The sequence below is a fragment of the Callospermophilus lateralis genome, unplaced genomic scaffold, assembly GCF_048772815.1.
Source record: "Callospermophilus lateralis isolate mCalLat2 unplaced genomic scaffold, mCalLat2.hap1 Scaffold_65, whole genome shotgun sequence".
Taxonomy (NCBI): domain Eukaryota; kingdom Metazoa; phylum Chordata; class Mammalia; order Rodentia; family Sciuridae; genus Callospermophilus; species Callospermophilus lateralis.
The window spans coordinates 4,108,899-4,128,192 of NW_027514826.1; the positions used below are offsets into that span (position 1 = coordinate 4,108,899).

Here is a 19,294-nt window from a genome sequence, read left to right on the forward strand (position 1 = left end):
GCTATGAGAGTAGGTAGATTGCCCACTGGGTTAGCTTCAGGGTGACCAGCCTCAGTTCTGGGTGATCCCGTGATGTAGTTTACCACTAGTACAAATATTATCATAACCTCAAAGTCACTGCATTTACCCCCATACCTCCTAGGTGCTGCCCTAGGAGCTGATACATTGGGTCGCCTCCTCTGGACCTTTAGGAAACTCACGAGCGTTCCACTGTAGGTATGGCTCTTGGACCGAGGAGTATCAGGAATACAGCAAAGACCCGACCAGCACAAATACCGCCTGCTGGGACCCAAGGTCATCCATCAGCAGCAAGGGGCACGGCTGGCTGGCGGTCCACGTTAATAGCACCAGCAGGACAGCTGCCATCAGACCCTTTTATCAGCTGTTTGGGGTGCAAGCCATCGGTAAGACAGACTCTGCCCAGAGTGGCCCACATCACTGCATGGCAGGGTCTCAGCGCTGCACGGGGTGGGACTATGTTTGTGCTGCTGACGGTGGCAGGTGGCTCAGTGGGAACACTGCTGCAGATTTGGGTTGCATGACTTTTGTGCTATGGGGACCGGTCCTGGATGTTGCAGGATGTCTGGCCACATTCCCAGACACTGCTCAGGAGATGATGTCCATACCCCTGTTGGAGATGAGGATCAGGCCCTAGTTTTCCTGGTGTTGAAGAGGAAACGCCCCCAAGCTTAGAAAATGAGTTTTATTTAAGAAAGAGACAGGCACAGCTGAAGAGAAGGGACCCCAGAGCTGGGAGTCCAGGGAACTGGGCGTGTCTTGCTCTTTGACAGACCCCAGAACCCCCACTACCATCTCGGGCTCCTCCATGTAGGTGCCCAAGGGCAGGCGGGGACAGGAGCACAGGAGGAGTCCTGAGCTGTCTATACACTGAGCAGCAGTAGTGGGAGCCCAGAGTTTAGCTATTAGCAACCCATCATTGTCTTTCTTTTTAGAACCCGGAATTGAACCCAGGGGCGCTTAACCACTGAGCCACCTCCCCAGCCCTTTTTATTTTTTATTGTGAGACAGGGTCTTGGTAAGTGGCTTAGGACCACCTCACCAGGTTGCTGAGGCTGGCTTTGAACTTGAGATCCTCCTGCCTCACCCTCCCCAGCTGCTGGGATGACAGGTGTGCACCACACTGCTTACTTTCTGGGTAGAAAAATGGCCCCCAATTATAGGAGGAATTCGTGCGTATGTAGGTGACACTGGGAGATGACTTAAGCATGAGAGACTGTAACAGAACGTATCAGTTTGGGCATTCAGGAAACAGGTTGTGAGAAGAGAAGGTCTGGGGATGGTGTTCTACTATAGTGTCACTGGGAAAGGATTTATTTGGGGGAGAAGGATTCATGTTTTGGCTCCTTCCCAAAGAATGTCATTTTTTAGGCTTGATGGATGGTTCCTTCCCAGGGACTCTCCTGTCACTAGGAAAGGATGTGTTGGGAAAGGATCAATGATATCAATGGGTCACCTTCTTCCTCCTTCCCTCTCCCCAGGCCACACTGTGTGGGGGTTGTCATTTCCATATCTTTCATTTGGAACTCTACCCGGCATAAATGTTCCATAAAGACACAGACTTGTTATTCACAGGGCAGGATTTGGTTGTGAGACACCTGCCATCAAACGGGAGCCTAAATCCGGCCCCAGAATCGGACCCTTTGCTATTCCCTTCAATGGTACATTTCCTGTGCAACCCCCCAAACGTCCCTTTTATGAAAATAGGCAATAAAAGATTCCGACAGAGACCTAAAAAGCAAACGATAATGGGAAAATGGTTCCGAGCTGGTGCAGGCGGCAGGAATTTATTTTATGACCAAGTCCTGGGATTGCTAAAAGAATGAAGCAGTTTCTTGGTTGAGAACGTTCTGCTTTAGGGAAGGGCTGACTTTGAAGCCATCAGATCCCATTCTGAGTGTGTCTCTATGATCTGTTCATTGCGAGATCTCAGTCCTAGAATCTAGGACAAGGACGTGCATGTGGAAGTACTTTATTTCGAGGGACCTTACAATGGAGTCATGCCCTGAGCCAGGGCATTGGTGGGGGGAATTCATCCATGTAATTCTTTTTTTTTTTTTTTGGTACTGGGGACTGAACTGAGGTGCACTTGACCACTGAGCCTCATCCCCAGCCCTATGTTGTATTTTATTTAGAGATGGTTCTTGCTGAGTTGCTTAGGGCCTCGCTTTTGCTGAAGCTACCTTTGAACTTGTGATCCTCCGGCCTCAGCCTCCCAAGCTGTTGGGATCACAGGCATCCAGCCATCCAAGCAATTCTGTCAGTCTCAATCTCTTCAGTTTACAAGAAGGGTCTCTTTTTCACACCACTACAATGCAGGAGTCCTAAGGAAGTCACAATTTTCCTGTGGCTTGAGATGAGCTGATTCAGATCTAATGATAAAGCCAGGTGCAGTGGTGCATGCCTGTCATCCTAGCAGCTCGGGAGGCTGAGGCAGGAGGATCACAAGTTCAAAGCCAGCCTCAGCAAAAGCAAGGCGCTAAGTAACTCAGTGAGACCCTGTCTCTAAATAAAACACAAAATAGGGCTGGGGAGGTGGCTCAGGGCTCAGTGGTCGAGTGCCCCTGAGTTCAGTACCCACAAAAAAAGAAAGATCTACTGGTAAATCTTGAATGCCTGGAGAGGTGTGGGTGGATTGGAGTCAATTGGCCCTGATCACCAACTCATGTCACTGACCTCTCCTTCTCTAACCAGCTCGAGCGAATCCGCCAACCAATGTCACAGCCCAGATCCAGGTCTCTCCATCCGATGGACAAACCCATTTCCGCCTTTCCACAGCACTGCTTTGATTATGAAGTGAAGATACACAACACAAAGAAGAATTATTTGCAGGTAATTCCTCAGAGGGTCCCAGAAGTCCATGACAAATATTCATTGTATAAACATTGAACAAATTTTTTTTTTCTTCATTGGCTGCTATGGTTATAGCTGGATATGAACAAGGTCAAATACATCTACCCAGGTGTTATGGAAATCAACCAAACCTTACAAGCCTTTTGTTCTTATGGATGAAAATAATCCCCGGGGTCAGATGAAACCTCGTGGGTACTGGTGTAGGGAAAATGTAAAATGTCATGGCTCGGTTGAAAGCAGAAACGTCAGTGTTCCAAGACCTAGAGCCATGGTTTTGGCTGTGTTAGATCCCATCTCAGCCCAAAGCTACAGGCAGCCCAGGAGCCATCGATGAATGACAACACACTCAAGATGTGGTGTGTGCATACAGTGGAAGGTGTCACTCAGCCTGGGTTTATTTACTTGTTAATTTTTATTTTTTTGGGGGGGCACTGGGGATTGAACCCAGGGTGCTTAACCACTGAGCCATATCCCCAGCCCTTTTTAATATTTTATTTAGAGACAAAGTCTCACTGAGTTGCTTAGGGTCTTGCTAAGTTGCTGAGGCTGGCCTTGAACTTGGGATCCTCCAGCCTCAGCCTCCTGAGCACTCAAGTTCTCAGAACAAACCAGAGCTATTGCTCGTGATTCAACCTGAGCTTGTTCACGAAGCTACATCCCAGCCCAGAGGGCCAGTTTTGCAAGATGAGAAGCACGGGAAGATGGACTGTATTTAAAACTGCTGATCTGTACACTTAAAAATGCAGCAGATGGTCAATTTTATAATGAATATATATTACCGCAGTTTTAAAAAACACATACGGGGTACAGTGGCATGTGCCGGTCATTCTGGCTACTTGGGAGGCTGAGGCAGGAGGATCGCAACTTTGAGGCCAGCCTAGGCAATGTAAGTCGATCCCATCTCAGAAAAATAATAAAATAAAAATGAAAACCTCCCACCTCATTAAACTGCCAACATTTCTTGAGGATAGATTACGTGTCAAGCTTTATAATTTTATTTTATCCTCACAATAACTCTTGGGTAATTACCATTCTCTTTGGAGTGGCAAGACCTGGAAAAAGACAGTCTTGCTCACAGTCACCGAGCTAGAGCAAAACACAGGGGTGGCAGGCTTCCAACACATGTCTCACTGATAACAGAAAAAGTAAATGCAGAGCAAGGAGATTTCATCAATATATTTTTTGTGGGGTACCAGGGATTGAACCTCCGCACTCGACCACTGAGCCACCTCCCCAGCCCTATTTTGCATTTTATTTAGAGACAGGGTCTCACTGAGTTGCTTAGCACCTCGCTTTTGCTGAGCCTGTCCTGCCTGCAAATTTTTTTTTTTGGTAAATGGTGAGAGGCTTTGCAGACCATTCATTTTTCTATCAAAATTACTCAGAATTAAAGCGGCCACAGTGTCAAAAAATGGGTAAGACTGCTTCCCATACGGCTTTATCTGTGGACAAGAAAATTTCCATTTCACGTGGTTTTCATGTATCATGAAACAAGACTCTTCTTTGGAGATTTTCCAGCCACTGAAAAATACCTAAGCCACTGAGTGAGGTGGTGCACACCTGTAAGCCCAGAGGTTTGGGAGCCCGAAGCTAGAGAATGGAAAGTTCAAGTCCAGTCTCTGCAAATTAGCAAGACCCTAAAGCAACTTAGGGAGATCCTGTCTCAACATTAAAAATTTTGAAAAATGCTGGGATATGGCTGGGTTGTCTATCACCTCTGGGATTCATCCACTGTACTAAACCCCCTCTCCATAAAAACCTCCAAAACGTAGCAGGTCATAGTTTGTAGGTCATTAAAAATCAGGTGGCAGATGAGTTTGCAGACACCAGGATGGGCAGCCCTTGTGACGTTGTTTAGGATTCAGGATGCAGAGGGAGAAGGCCAGGGAGCCTATTCACACTGGTAGAGGCTCCTCTGGTCTTTGCTTCTGAAACATCAATTGGGCCCCTACGGGAACTCCTGGACTTAGCATGGATGGCCAGATGTCTTTGAGTGACTTCCTGAACACCGGGTCACTTTATTTCTACAGGACCCCTCAAGCTGGTCATCGACATACCTTATGGGTTTTGAGATTCTTACAAGACATTTTTCCCCCATTAAGATGGAAAGGATCACAACCAACGCATTTGTCTCCGTCATTGACCATCTCTCCAAGTACTCCATTCAAGTGAGGGCAGCCGTGAGTCCCGCCTGCAGGACAGCCGGGCTCTGGAGTGAGTGGACTCCACCTATCTATGTGGGTGAGTCTCTGAGAACTTGGGGTGGGGTGTCTTGGAACGGTTTTGTGTCTCTGCTGGGTCACATCTCCTATGACTCCACCGCTAGTTCCATCAGAGGTGGCTTTTCCAGGAAGCCAGCCAAGCCTGGGTGTCCACCCGGTCCCCAGAGCAAGCGCTTCTCGTGAGTCCTACCTGTTGTCTTGCTTGGAAGCCTCTGTTCCTCCTTCTCTCCAAAGGCTTGAACTTTTTCAGCTAAGTGTAGATCTACAAGCTGCTCAAAGAAAAAAGAGCTCAACTGCCTTTTACGAAGCTTACCCCAAGTTCAGTGTCCTGCAAAATATCTTAGTACCATATGATGGTCAGACTATCAGGGATGACATTGCACCTATCTTATTCGGATTCCCTTGGCTTTATATGCATTCATGTGTTCAGTTCTATGCAATTTCACCACATGTTGAACTGCAAGTGTCAATATGTATCTTTACAGAGATCCAAAGTGTATCATTAGTCAGGATACAGGACAGCACATTTATAGGATTCCTGATGCTGTTCCCCCATCTCCATTTTTCTTTGGTACTGAGGATAAAACTCAGGGGTGCTTAATCACTGAGCCACATCCCCAGCACTTTTTTATATTTTATCTGGGTGCAGAGTTTCACCAAGTTGCTAAGTGCATCATTAAGTTGCTGAGGCTGGCCTCCAACTTTCCATCCTCCTGCCTCAGCCTCCAGACTCACTGTGATTAAGGTGCATGCCTCTGGGAGAGGCTCCTCTTGCCAATTTTATAACTACACCCAATCTCTCTGTCTCCCTCCACCTTTCCCAGCAACCACTCATCTGTTCTCCAGCTCTGTGATGTTCCCATACCTAATTCTGAATTTATAATGCAGTTCTTTTTCTTCAAAAATGACTCTGAAATTGAGTGATCTTCAGAAAAATTTAGATCCCTCCCTGAGCCTTCTCTCTCATGGACAGAAGATCTGAATTTCTGGGTATTTCTTGAGCACCTGTGTTGCTCTGCCATGGTTTTGGTTTTATGGTCAAATTGGCTAGTTTTTGTGGCAAGTAAAATGACCATCTTTTCTGTTAGTGGGGTCTTTGAAAGGTCACGGGCATTAGATGGTGGCTGTGCATGAAGGGCACATTCCCAGGCCCTCCCAGTTAAGAAGCAGCTGTAATGTCTCACAGGACAGCCGGGTTCTGGAGTGAGTGGACTCCACCTATCTATGTGATGAACCTGGTCGAGGGTCTACGGGAGCAGGGAGGGTGGGAATGACCCAGGAGTCCCCCACTGAATGCCGGGGTTGAACACCCAACCTCCGCACACACGTATCCTTGAACACACTGGTCTCTCTGCGGGACAACAGGAAGCAACTCCAACCTGTCTGCTCTTGGGGTTTTGTGAAATACAGCGACCAGAGCAGGCCACAGGTATGGGAGGTTATTTGCCAGACACGGTGCTAAATGACTCTCTTGCATTATCTCAATTAATTCCCTGCACCAACCTGTTTAGCAAGAAAGTTTAGGTCACGTGCAAGTGGCAGGAAGAAATGGGGCTCATCCCTAGGCTGGTGCAAGCACCCCATCTCTTAGCCCCCTGGTGTGGGGTGTCAATATCCTGCAAGGCGCCAGGTGCCGTGGAAATGAAAGACCCGTGTAAGAGATCTTGGTGGCTAACTCCATGGTCTGGCTGGTCATGGTGTGGCATGGCTGTTGGAAGAGTGGATTTAAGATTTCTTTCGGGGATGGCAAAAAAAAAAAATTACTATGTAGATTTTTACAGATGGTGGTACATGTCTGTCATCCCTCTGGTTCAAGAGGCTGAGGCAGGAGGATCACGAGTTCAAGGCCAGCTTCAGCAATTTAGCAGCCCTAAGCAACTTAGTGAGACATTGTCTCAAATTAAAAAAAAAAAATGGCGGGTGTTGTGGCTGGGGATGTGACTCAGTGGTTAAGCACCTCGGAGTTCAATTCCTGGTTGCCCCCCCACAATCTGCTCTGTATTCCATTCACTTCACTACAGAGTGGCTCTTGAGGCAGTGACCCATAAGACCCTGAGAATGGGAGTCAGACCTGAGGCCTCTCAGGTAGACTTCCACGGAAGACCAGGGAAGGGGAACACTGTTTAGAGTCAGAGGAGCCTGGATCCCATAAAAATTGTGCAGTGTGCAACACACTTGGCCTTACATGGTGGCCCTGACATCACTAGAGGGCTCGGAGAGCAAGCAGGAGCCTTCCAGAGGAGAGGGAACTGACAGTGGGGTAAGAGGAACTGAGAACACACCACATCACCTGCTGCAGGGTTCTGCTGAGCCTCAGCGCCCCCGCTCTCCGTGCCCCCAGGTTGACCTACCTACGCTGACCCCAGTGCACAAGGGACTTCCCTCCACCCTGCTTCGTGTCTCCAGATAAAAAACTCACTGTGGGCCCAGAAAGAGAAACACACAGAAGAACCACGCCTCAGCAAGGCTTTTGAACAAGATGATTCTTTTTGTCAGATGCCTGGGGTGGTGGCTTCATTTTTATTCCTCGAATTCACAAGGTTTCCATTTTTAAAGTGTTTTCTGCGACTTCCCAAGGGCACCAAGCTCGGTGGCCCCGTTGATATCTCTAAGCACCTTCCTAACACCACCACGTAGGCTGTTGCAGACAGACAGACAGATGTGAGCTCCTTCCCCAGCCCTCTTAGATTTTGTTTTGAATGCTGCCCAAGGAATTTCAAAGCATCATGCTAGAGACCAAGAGCAAGGTGGTGGCTAAGAAACCACTTAGGATTTGGGAAGGGGTGCGATGTGAAGCTGTCATCCCAGTTGACCAGAGCGTGGGCCATCTAGGTGTTAGCCAGGGCTCTGATCATGTCCAGATCTCCCACCCAAGTTAGAAGGGACCAAAGATAATACGGTGAAGCAGGTACTCAGAGGCTGCCTAGGTACAGTGTTCAGGAGGATTCTGAGGATGAATGTTGATCCAAGGGCATGGAGATCATTAGAGAGGACCGAGTGGGGACTCAGCCCGTCCAACCTAACCCCTCTTGGCCTGTGTCCTCAGCTGTGACTCAGAGTCCCTTCCCCCTGTCACCAATCCTGTTTCTCCGCCCCCACATCACCCCTCCTTGAATCTGCTGAGCGGCGAAGGGGATCCGGACGGAGGGTTCATTTTAAGCTGGCTTTGAATTTGTCCCTCACTGGCCACTTTAGGGCCGTCTTGCCATTACGTCCTGGTCCTAGGCAACGGCTGGCTAGTGCAGATCTCAGCTCATTACGAGTCCCTGCCCCTTGCACCCCACCCCCAGGTGTCCCTCTTGTATGGGTGGCATCTCACCCATTTCACCGACAGCCACCCTTTCATGAAGACGAGATGAGACCGTCTCAGCCCCAGGGGCATTTTCACGTTGTCCTGGGGTCACCTGCTTTCACTTTTCCAGCAGTGTCTTGTCACTGTGTCGATTCAGAGGTCCCCAGGTCTTACGGAAGATGTTGAGTTTGCAGAATTTGGGGGGAAAGGCCAGGAGGAGGCCAAGAGGGGCCCTCCTGCTCCGGGTCCCTTTGGCTTCCCCTCTCCTGTTGGCACCACAGTGTAACGACTGCAGAGGCGAGGGCTGGTGCAGATCAGCAGGTGGGGGGACGAGGATGGCAGCTCCAGGGCCTGGGTGCCAGGCACAGTAAAGCCGAGGAGATGTATTTCATGGCCTCACGGGGGACTCTGGGTTCTGCAAGTGGGGGATGTTGGCTGGGCTGGGTCTGGTGAGGCCACTTCCTTTCCCCAGGCTCCTGTGGTTTCCAGGCTGGGTAGACCCCTGCCTGGCAGCCCCACCATTTGTTCACTACAGTGTGTGGGGGGGCTGCCTGTGATTTTTTTTATTTTTTATTTTTTGGTACTAAGGACGGAACCCAGGGGTGCTTAACCACAGAGCCTTCTCCCCAGCCCTTTATTATATTTTATTTAGAGACAGGGATCTTGCTGAGTTTCTTGGGGTCTCACTAAGTTGCTGAGGCTGGCTCTGAACTCGGGATCCTCCCAGCTCTTGATCTGCTCAGCCTCCGTCCTGCCAAGCAGCAGGGACAAGTTCCTGGACCTCTTCCGGCTCCTCTGACCCACCTGTTCCTCTCCAGTTCTCCTCCACATTCATTTGAATGCAGATCCCTGCAGGATAAGGCCATCCTTGCCTCCCGTCCACTGTGCATTTTTGTTGAGGATTCTGACAACACTCCGATTTAGGTCATGCTCCGAGGATTTGCAGACGTTACCTTGAGGCCTGAGTGCTGCCTGGGCATTGAGCACCTACTATGTAGGTTCCGTGCCAAGCCCTTTACACACATCCACCCCCCCATCTCCATTTTGCACAGTGGGAGATAGACTGATACCCTGCTTGGCCACCTCCAAAGCAAAAGGTGAAACCTGGATGGAACCCTTGCACCCTTGCTGTCACTTTGGTTTGATGACCGCACCCCTGCAGCTGCCTTTGGGGGTTGGCAGAGGCGATACAGCAGCTGATCCCACAGGGAAGGGAGCTGCAGGTTCGGGACCTGCAGAAGGTGTGCTGCCCTCGCTGCCAGGAGGCCTTTGCCTGCAGAGAAAGAAATGGCCCCAAGCCTAGCCTTCCTGGGGGGTAACTCAGACAGGTGCTCTCCAGTCCTTTGTAAAGGCCCCAGGCTCCAGTCGCCATCACCTCTCCAGATTTCACTTCACCTGAGCCATTTCTCCAGGTGAACAGGACTGTGTGCCTTTTGGGGGTGGTGACCTCCACCCTCTGCTCACTCCTGCTGTCTTTTTGGGGGGCTCCAGCTGGGGCTCATGCTGCACTGGAGAGCCCAGGCACCTGGGGGTCAGCTTGTGCCTTTGACTTGCACTGGGAACCCGGGATCTCCTGAGAGCCACCACAGCTTCGCCCTTCCACCAGGGAAAGCTGGTTGAACCCGGCATCCCGGATGAGCACATTGAATTCTGTCCATGACTCAGCCCTCTTGGGGCCTACTGAACGTCTCTAGAACCAAGTGAGCAAGAGGGACTTGCTGGGCAAGAGGGGCTGCAGCGTCCAGTCACAAGTGGCTTCACCAGGTCCTGCACCAGCCAGGAGCAGAGCTGGCACTCACTAGTCCAACCCTGGGGACTTCCTGGCCCCTGGATGCCATCCCACCCCACATCCACCCCCAGGCCACAGAACAATAGAATTTCCACCCTTTGGATCATCTGCAAAGTTGAGATGTCAAAAATACAGGAGATCGAGGTCCCCAGAAACCAGACAGCTGGGTTCCCCAAATGCTCCAAGTTGGGGTTCCCAAATGCTCTACGTTGGCCACGTGTGCAGAGTGTCCAGGAACAAAGTGGTCAATCCCGAGGGCTGCTGCCCCTCAGGACAGGCTGTGCAACTCCCTCTTTCTGGAACTCATCTTGACATCAACACAAGGCACTGCCCAGCGACTTTTTAAAAAGAAGCATCTGTGGCTGCGATTTCAGTGGTGGGCAGAGTAAAGATTCTTTAGAGAAAAGATTCAAGTTACCTGGAAATTGTGAACAGTTCTGGGACTGAACCCAGGAACGTGTGCATGAAATAGTTCTTTAAAGAAAAAAAATCTACAAGGCCAAAGACTCCAAAATTCCAAGTAAGGATGTGAGATGTAGGATAAAGAGAAACACTGGATCCTCAAGGAAACACTCACAAGCCACTGAGATGAAGAAAACTTAGCTGCCTGTCAATCTGGGCCTGGGCCCTTGTAAATGGAGGTAAATAGGCAAATGCAGGGAAAATGGGTATGAAATTGTGCAGCTCCGTCCTGAACCCACCTCGTGTCCTGCCCTGATAGAGACCTTTGATAAATATGTAGTGCCCAGCCCAAACCAGGGCCTCTCGTTCTTGAGACAGTGCATATTCTCCCCTCCATGTGCATCAACCTTCCTAAATGAACCTGTCTGTGCCTTTGTGTGGCTTACACAGAAATTCTCTCCTGTCACTTATGTTGAGAACCCTGCTGGTATTGAGTTGAGCTCCTATCTCCTCTGGGAACTTCCTGGAACCTTCTCTGCAGACATCTATTCTCTCGTGACATGTTCGAAGGGCTCTCCCAACTCTTAGGCTGCTGAAATCCTTCATCCTCATGACCAGCATAGCTATACCTTTGGTGGGGCCTGCTCTCCTTATTCTCCCTCAGCAACACCATAAGACATGCCCAGTTCATTTAGTTATAGTTAACTCACTTATTTATAGCCCCTGGCTCTCAATTCTTTGTGCATTAGGAAATAACTGGAAATAGCAGGTGATTGACAAGTCAGATGGTGAGTGCTCTTCCTGTACTAACTGTACCTGCCAACATATTTGGTCTTTGCAAGGAAGCTGACCTGGTTGTGTTCTTGGTTGTGTCCTTTCCCGGCTGCATGTGAGTAGACCCTGCTGGAATCAGGCCAGCGGCCATAACCCCCTTGCCAAACTCCCCCCAAGCACTCACGCATGGTACCTTAACGTGCATGGATAACATTGTTCTTTTCTGATGGAATGAAATGAAATCAGGGGCCTCGATCTCTTTGCTAATAAGGGGAGAATCTTTGCTTATCAAAGGGATAGCTGAACTCAATAACCAGAGAGTGGTTTAACTGAAAAGATCTTTGTAATCATGCTCACAAAACAACAGTGCTATTATCAGGACTTGGCTAGTGGGTGTTACACAATGTGAGCCACATATGTGGCCGTGTGTGTGTGTGTGTGTGAGTCTGATAATATTTACAACACTGCTTCTTCTTTCTACGGGACCCCCAACTTTCTCTGTCCGCTGAACCTTGTTGTAAACAGGCTACCTTTCTTCTGGATTGACAGACTCGGTACAGAACTCGCATCCACGCTGACAAGTCCAGCATCTCTGGATAGACTCATTAGGGTTCTTGCCTAATGAGCAAGAGAGGGGGATGGTTTATTTTGAGGGAACAAGGTGGAATCCGAATTCCTTTTTTCAGAAAAGAAGAGTGGGACAAGGAGTGAGACAGTATTGGAGGTGACGCTGTGAATTCACCCCAGTTGCTCTTTAGCTATGAGCAAGTGTGGTCAAGCTTGGGGTCACTGGGGCGCTTCATCTGCAGAACTGAATCCTACCACTGATGAGCATGGGTGAGATTTGGAAAAATAAAAGGTCAAGCCTCTCCGAGGGTGTTCTCCCTAATTTTATAAACCAAGGCTAATGCACACAGAACATTTCAAAATGAAAGCTTTTTTTTTTCCCCAACAGGATGGCTATCTTTTTTTATTTGTTCTAAGTAGTTACACTTGACAGTAGAATGCATTTTGACACATTGTATACAAATGGAGCATAACTTCTCATTCCTCTGGCTGTACATGGTGCAGAGTTATACCAGTCTGTGATCATGTGTATGTAGGGTAATGATGTCTGTCTCATCCCACCATCCTTCCTACCCCCACCGCCCGACCCCTCCCCTGACTCTCCTCTACACAATCCAATCTTCCTTTTCTCTTTCTTACCCTATTTTTTTTTTTTTGTGCAAACTTGGGTTGGGCTGTTCTCAGCTTTGCAAAAACACTCAAGTGCATTTCATCTATGGGAGGTTTTATTTTATTTTATTTTTTTTGGGAGGTATCAGGGATTGAACTCGGGGGCACTCGACTATCGAGCCACATCCCCAGCCCTATGTCATATTTTATTTAGAGACAGGGTCTCACTGAGTGTTGTTTAGCACCTCATTTTTGCTGAGGCTGGCTTTGAACTCATGATCCTCCTGCCTCAGCCTCCTGAGCCGCTGGGATGACAGGCATGTGCCACCAAACCTGGTTTATAGGCACTTTTTGATCTAGACATGGAACTGTGCATCCTGCAGGGTCAGGAGGAAAGACCTGGGAGAAGACTTAAATTAAAAGATAAGATAAAAGATAAGGTAATAGTTGCAAATATCCAGGGGTCACGGGATGAGCAGAGAGGGCCAGCCGAAATTACAAAGAGGGAGAAGGAACATTTGGGTAGCAGAACCCACAATTGTGTTTCAAGGAGGACTCGACCTTTGACAGACTGAAATCCAGAAAGGAGGTTACGAAGACTTGACTTGGGAGAAAAAAATCCAAGAATCCTTTGGCTTTGGCTTTGAAGACATCACCAGGGATTGGTTTGGGCAAATGAGGCAGCCCAAATCCTTTAGTCTAGGAAATCGGGCTGGAAGAGGAAGGAAGAGGCATGATAGGTTTGAGGAGGTGGCCAAGCCAAACCACGGCTTCTTCAAGACAGGACCTCTGTGAATATCCGAAAGCAGAAGGTAAGAGATTGGAGCTTTGGGGAAGTACAAGAGGAACCTCAATTGGAGTCCCCAGAAACCCTCAAAGCAAGAGATGAGGTGGCGAGGAGTCACGGTCGCCCAATCTAAAGACACTTTTCCCTCTTGGTTCTTGATTTTTTTTCTTTTTGTTTTTCTTTCTGGTTTTAATTCATCTGGGGTTTTGGGAAGTCTTAGTCTATTTACACAGCCTGGAACTCTCCGCCTGTATATGCATTTCACATTTTATAGACCAAGTCAAGGGCAAACTGAGGATTGGAGGCTTCTTCTCCCCGGGCACTTGGAACCCCACCACACCTGGGCTCAGGTGTCCCAATATCCTGTGTTGTTATTGACCTCCTGCAGTTTTTCCCACCTGTTCTCTTCACCACTGTGTCCCAGGACCTTGGACAGTGCCCAAGACATCTAAGGAGGCTCCTAAATCCTTGTTAAATGGATGGATGATGAAGGAGAGGTCGTTGCCACAGAAAGGAACCTGCTGTGTTCAGGGACCTAACTCAGGGTCCATAGAGGCATTTTAGCAACCATACACACCCCTCTGTTGCCTTTGTTGTTTGTACTGGAAATTGAACCCAGGGCTGCTCCATGGCTGAGCTGTGCATATGCCCAGTCTTTTTTTTTCCCCTAAGACAGAATCTTGCTAAGTCACTGAGACTGGCCTCAAACTCACAATCCTCCTTCCTCAGTCCCTTAGACACAGGTGTGCACCACCCACCACATCGACTAAGGACATCGCTTCTTTAAATACCACTTAGAGAATGGCCTTCGGTTTTCTTGAACACATTCCCAGTACCTTACCAAAAAAAAAAAAAAAGATACACACACCCCAAAGCTATCATTGAAACCCCCAAGTGTCTGTCCCTGGAATGTGGTTTAGGAACACATTTAGATGGAGACTAAGATGCATGCCAAATGCTTACTGCACGAACCAATGGTCATTTCCGTCTGCTCTCCTATCTGTGAAGTGGGAATATGGGTAAAGGAGGCTTTCAGGGGAATCTAGATCACAAAGCACTTACAGCCGAGTCTGAGACCACTGTGTCAACTACAAATATGCTCTCTTACTCCCTCCACAAGTTCAGTTTTCGACTTTGTAAAAAATGCTTTTACAATGAGTTTCTAATTGTGAACTAATTGTGGGCTTTTCCATCAAAAAAATCTGACGCCTCGAGTGGATGGGCTCCAGGTGCAGGTGGATGGGACCCCGCAAGTCCTTGCCAAATGAATCAATAATGCATTGTGATTAAAAGTGGCCTCACGGGCTGGGGATGTGGCTCAAGCGGTAGCGCACTCGCCTGGCATGCGCGGGGCACTGGGTTCGATCCTCAGCACCACATAAAAATAAAATAAAGATGTTGTGTCCGCCAAAAACTAAAAAATAAATATTAAAAAAGAAACTATTTTGAAAAAAAAAAAGTGGCCTCACTGCTATTTCATTTCATTTCACCCTCTTGGCCACTTCAGGGGCATGACACGATCATCTCAGTCTCAGGAAGGTGAAGCCACCTGCCCAGCGTTACCCACCACTTTACCACTCACACCCCAGCCTCCTGATGCCCCAAGCCTCAACCTTCCTCCTATATACCTCTGATCCCTAACTCGGATCTTTCTCTCTTTTTCCCCTCCAGCAGGAAGCGAGACGCGGAAGCCCCTGATGGAATGGCTCCTCATCCTGCTCACGGTGACCGCCTGCTTCGCCGTGTTGATTTGCCCACTGCTCTGCAGGATGTAGGTCTTCTGTCTCTGCATCCATCAGACACAGGGTGTTAGCTATCAGGTCGAATTGATAGCATTTCTTTTTGTTTCTGGGTGGCCTTTCTGAGGTCAGCGGAGACCAAATAGATAGTGAGACGCATCGACAGGCCTGGCTCAGACGCTGGACAGAACACCTCGTGGCCCTTGGCCACTGCCCACGCTCTCAGATTCCTCAATGACCTCCTCATTTCTGTGAAGCTTTTGACCTGGGTGTTCTAGCCTTCCCATTCAGTGCTAACTGGGCTTCTATTTTATTTATTTATTTTTATTTTTTTGCTATGGGTCTTTGATAACCCACCAAGTCCCAAATTTTCAATTCTGCAATGAAATCAACACAGGTGCAATGAAACAGAGTGCTAACCATACTCATATATATGTATTCAAATGCTCTCACCAATCACCTATTACTTTTCTCCAAGGAATGGAGCCCCAAATACCTACCATTTCTATGGCATAAGCCTCAACGATGAAGTGCTTCCTTCCACCACCTGGCCCCGAGGGGCTGGTGGCTCTTAGGTCCCACACAGATCCTGGAAATGCCATGCAGTCCCTGCAACTTGCAAATGGCCCCAGACCCCTCTCCATCCCTGGAGCACTCTGTAGGATAAAGTACCTTTCCGAGGCTCGACGGCATGTTCTGTATCAGCCCTTTCATAACTCGGAAAATGAACTTCATGTGAAACAGCTTTACTGTCCTAAATGTTCTATCCACATGGCGTCTCTGGGCTGGGGGGCAGGTGAATGGCAGTCACAGGAAGGGAAAAGCAAGCAAGCCATGTCCAGGCATGAGCATCGCAGGGAACATGCTAGATATGAAGGACACAGTGTCAGGACCCAGCCTAGCAACATGCACCCATGTCCCCTCTCCTCTGGAAGTCTCGATCGACAGATTTTTGGTATTTTTTTCATACTAGGGATTGAACCCAGGGACACTTAACCCATGAGCCCCCTCCCCAGCCCTTTGGATATTTTATTTAGAGACAGGGTCTCACTGAGGTGCTGAGGGCCTCACTTTGGTGGAGGCTGGCTTGGAACTCTCGATTCTCCTGCCTCAGCCTTCCGAGCTTCTGGGATCACAGGTGTTCACCACCGTGCCCGTCCTGGGTCAGCCCACCCTGGATTTTGAGTTGATCCATCATCCAGTCCTGGGACTGATGAGGTCAACTCTCAGAGTAGATATGGAGGGACAAGAGAGACACCCGTGCTCACCAGCTCCTTCCTTTATTCTGTTTTCAGATGTCACTTGTGGGCCAGGTTGTTTCCACCTGTTCCAGCCCCGAAAAGTCACATCAAAGATCTCCTGGTGACCGCTCACTGTGAAGTAAGGCTGAAGGTCTCGAGAGGCATCGTGAGCGCCCGGGGGGCAGCCCCTGGGGAACCACCGCTGAGCTCTTGGCTTTCTATATGATAAGGCAGGGGTTTCCCCCAGGAGGCCAGGGGACGGTCACTGGAATGGTCTTGTTTGGCTGATTTGGGTTGGACATGTTTACTGCTGTATCACTAAGGTCCCACCCCATGATGAGGGCCCTGGCCTGCCCAGGCAAGCTCTGTACCGCTGAGCCACAATCTCAGCCCATAATCTTCAGATGGACACCTCCTTTCCCCAGGTGAAGTTATCTCGACATCTTTGTGGTGAATCACTTTTCTATTACACGGTTGCACTTTGTCTTTGACTCCGTTGATCTCCCTGTCTGTTTTCAAGAGGAAGAGAGAGAAAGAGAGAGAATGGTGTGGTCTGGTTCGATCAGCCCTGTGGCCTACATTCCCAACCACAGTGCTCATGGGGCTGGCCACAGCTGAATGACACCTGGCAGGGACCCAACCTCTATCTCCAAAGGCAAAAGCCCTCTGTCCTACTCTTAGGGCCTCTGCTACAAGAACAAGGGGACCCACCAGCGTTACTGGCAGTGACCACCAAGAAGTGACTGGCTAGTGAGAAGGGAACCCTCTACTTTCAATTCTGCTGCTGTCCCTCAGTGTCCACGGGGGATTTGCTCCAAGGCTCACTGTGGATTGCAGACGCCGCAGATGTTCAAATCCTTTATATAAAAGGGGGCGGTATTTGCACAGAACCTGTGCGCATCCTTTCAAGCCTAATGCCTGATCTTGTGCAACTGCTGGGTAGAAAACGGTCTCACTGCACTCTTCAGGGAGAAACGACAAAGAAAGCCAAGTTCATACAGGTTCAGGACAGATGCAGGTTGTTTTTTAAAAATTTTTCTCAAATATTTTTGTTCTGAAGTTGGTTGGACCTGCAGATGCAGGATTCAGGGATTCTAGAGGACCGACGACGGTAGCTGGCACAGAGCTCGGTTCTGGGTGCCCAACGACTGGGGACTTGGGGGATCTCTGCCACCTCACAGCCCTGGTTAAGCAAGGGCTTGCTAAGACCTCAGTTAGAAATAGGAACATTCAAGAGACAGTGAAGCAAGGAGATCAGGTGCCCTTACAAGGTGACAAAATCAGGGGGCACTTATTTAAGAAAACAGACAGACAGACAGACAAACTTATGGTGAGCTTTTAATTTATTGTAGTCTGCTTTCTATCTAACCAGGGAGTTGCTCCCCGAGCGAGCTCAACTGTAAACCTTTAAATTAGGGGAGGCTGTGTGTGGGGTAAGAGGAGGAGGAGAGGGCCATCCACTCTTAGAAGGTTCCAGACTTTCCAATTATCTGCATAATGTTGGAGCCCAAACTGTGCATATCAAATGTCCAAATTGAGGGGAATATTGTAACAGACAGTGGAAGAAAATGAGCGATCACAAAACCAAAGAACAAATATCCATATTTAAAATAGCACATTATGTTACAGAGGAAGAAAGAAATTTGCAAAGCCGCTGGATGGCTGGGGTATACACTGCATGCTTAGCGAGGATGAGACCTGGGGTTCGATCCCCAGCACCAAAAATAAGGAAAACTGGGCAGCCCTATGACTTAGTCACAAAAAATGTACAGAATGCTTGATGCATATCAAACACTTTAGGAGAGACAGAGGTGGGTGACGGGTAGGTTTTATTTTACTCTTCTTCCTACTTTGTTTCTTCAACAGTCACTCTATTTTTATTTTTTAAAATCACTTGAATCATAAAGAGTTTGGAAAGATGAGGCGTTTCTGCTCCTTTTGCAGAAAGCGGGTTCCAGTGCCACAGAGATGGAAGTCGTAAGTTTCGTGGAAGGGCTTGGATGTGAGGTCTTGGAAAATTCCATGTTCTGATGCCTTGGAGCCTTCTTGGAAGAACTTGCACCATGTTCTGGGCCATGAGAACAGGGACGGCTGCTTCTTCCGTGAAGACATGGTCAGCATTTAAGGAGCCCTCAGCAGGGCGAAAGGGGTGCACGCCTCTAATCCCAGCAGCTTGGGAGGCTGAGGCAGGAGGATCCAAGCTTGAGGCCAGCCTCCGAAACTAAGCGAGGCCCGAAGCAACTTAGCAAGACCTTGCCTCAAAAGGAAATAACAACACTCAGCTGAAAAATCTCAGGAAGAAAGCAGAGTACACCGGCCTACAGAAAATCATGAATCCGGATTCAGAGAACTGTCTTTCCCATAGCAGCCGGGAGCTGCCCATTCTTGAGGGCTTTTTTCTTGGAGTTCTAGAATCCCTTTTGCTCAAGGAGCCGGCATGTGTGGTGAGAGAGAGAACCAAACAGACTGTCTCAAGCCCCAGCGGCCTGATCCAGGGAGCATCCTTTGAGGCAAACTGATGTGAAAACATCACCCTGCTCTTGAAGGTAGCATTAATATTCTGGAAATATCAAGGAAGTATCTCTGTCACCTTGGCAAGCCTGCTTGGCCTCTAGTCACCTTATCAATGCCCCATTCAACAGAGGCACTCACCGAGGTTCAGAGAGGCCCTTAGGCAGAAAAATGGCATAGTGAGGAGGTGAATGCCAGGTTCAGGTGACCCCACGAGGAGCCCATGGGATGGGGGGAGATGAGACCTGCTGTAGGGAGCAGGAAGGTCGAGCCTAGGGTTATGCTGTAGTCATTTACCAAGGGTTTGCTCCCCGCCGTCTGACCCAGGATCCCTGGAAGGTGTCCAGAAAACTATTTTTAATAAACACCTTAAATCAGGAGTTGTAAGCAAGCATCAGCTGGGCACCGTGGTGTACACCTGTCATCCCATGAACTCGGGAGGCTGAGGCAGGAGGATCGCGAGTTCAAGACCAGCCTCGGCAATCAGGGA

At 48.9% G+C, this 19,294-nt stretch overlaps 1 pseudogene; it reads left to right on the forward strand.

Moving 5' to 3' along the window:
* The first annotated feature begins 3 nt into the window (after positions 1 to 3).
* Positions 4 to 18,324, forward strand: LOC143640822 (interleukin-5 receptor subunit alpha-like; annotated as a pseudogene).
* Positions 18,325 to 19,294: the final 970 nt, after the last annotated feature.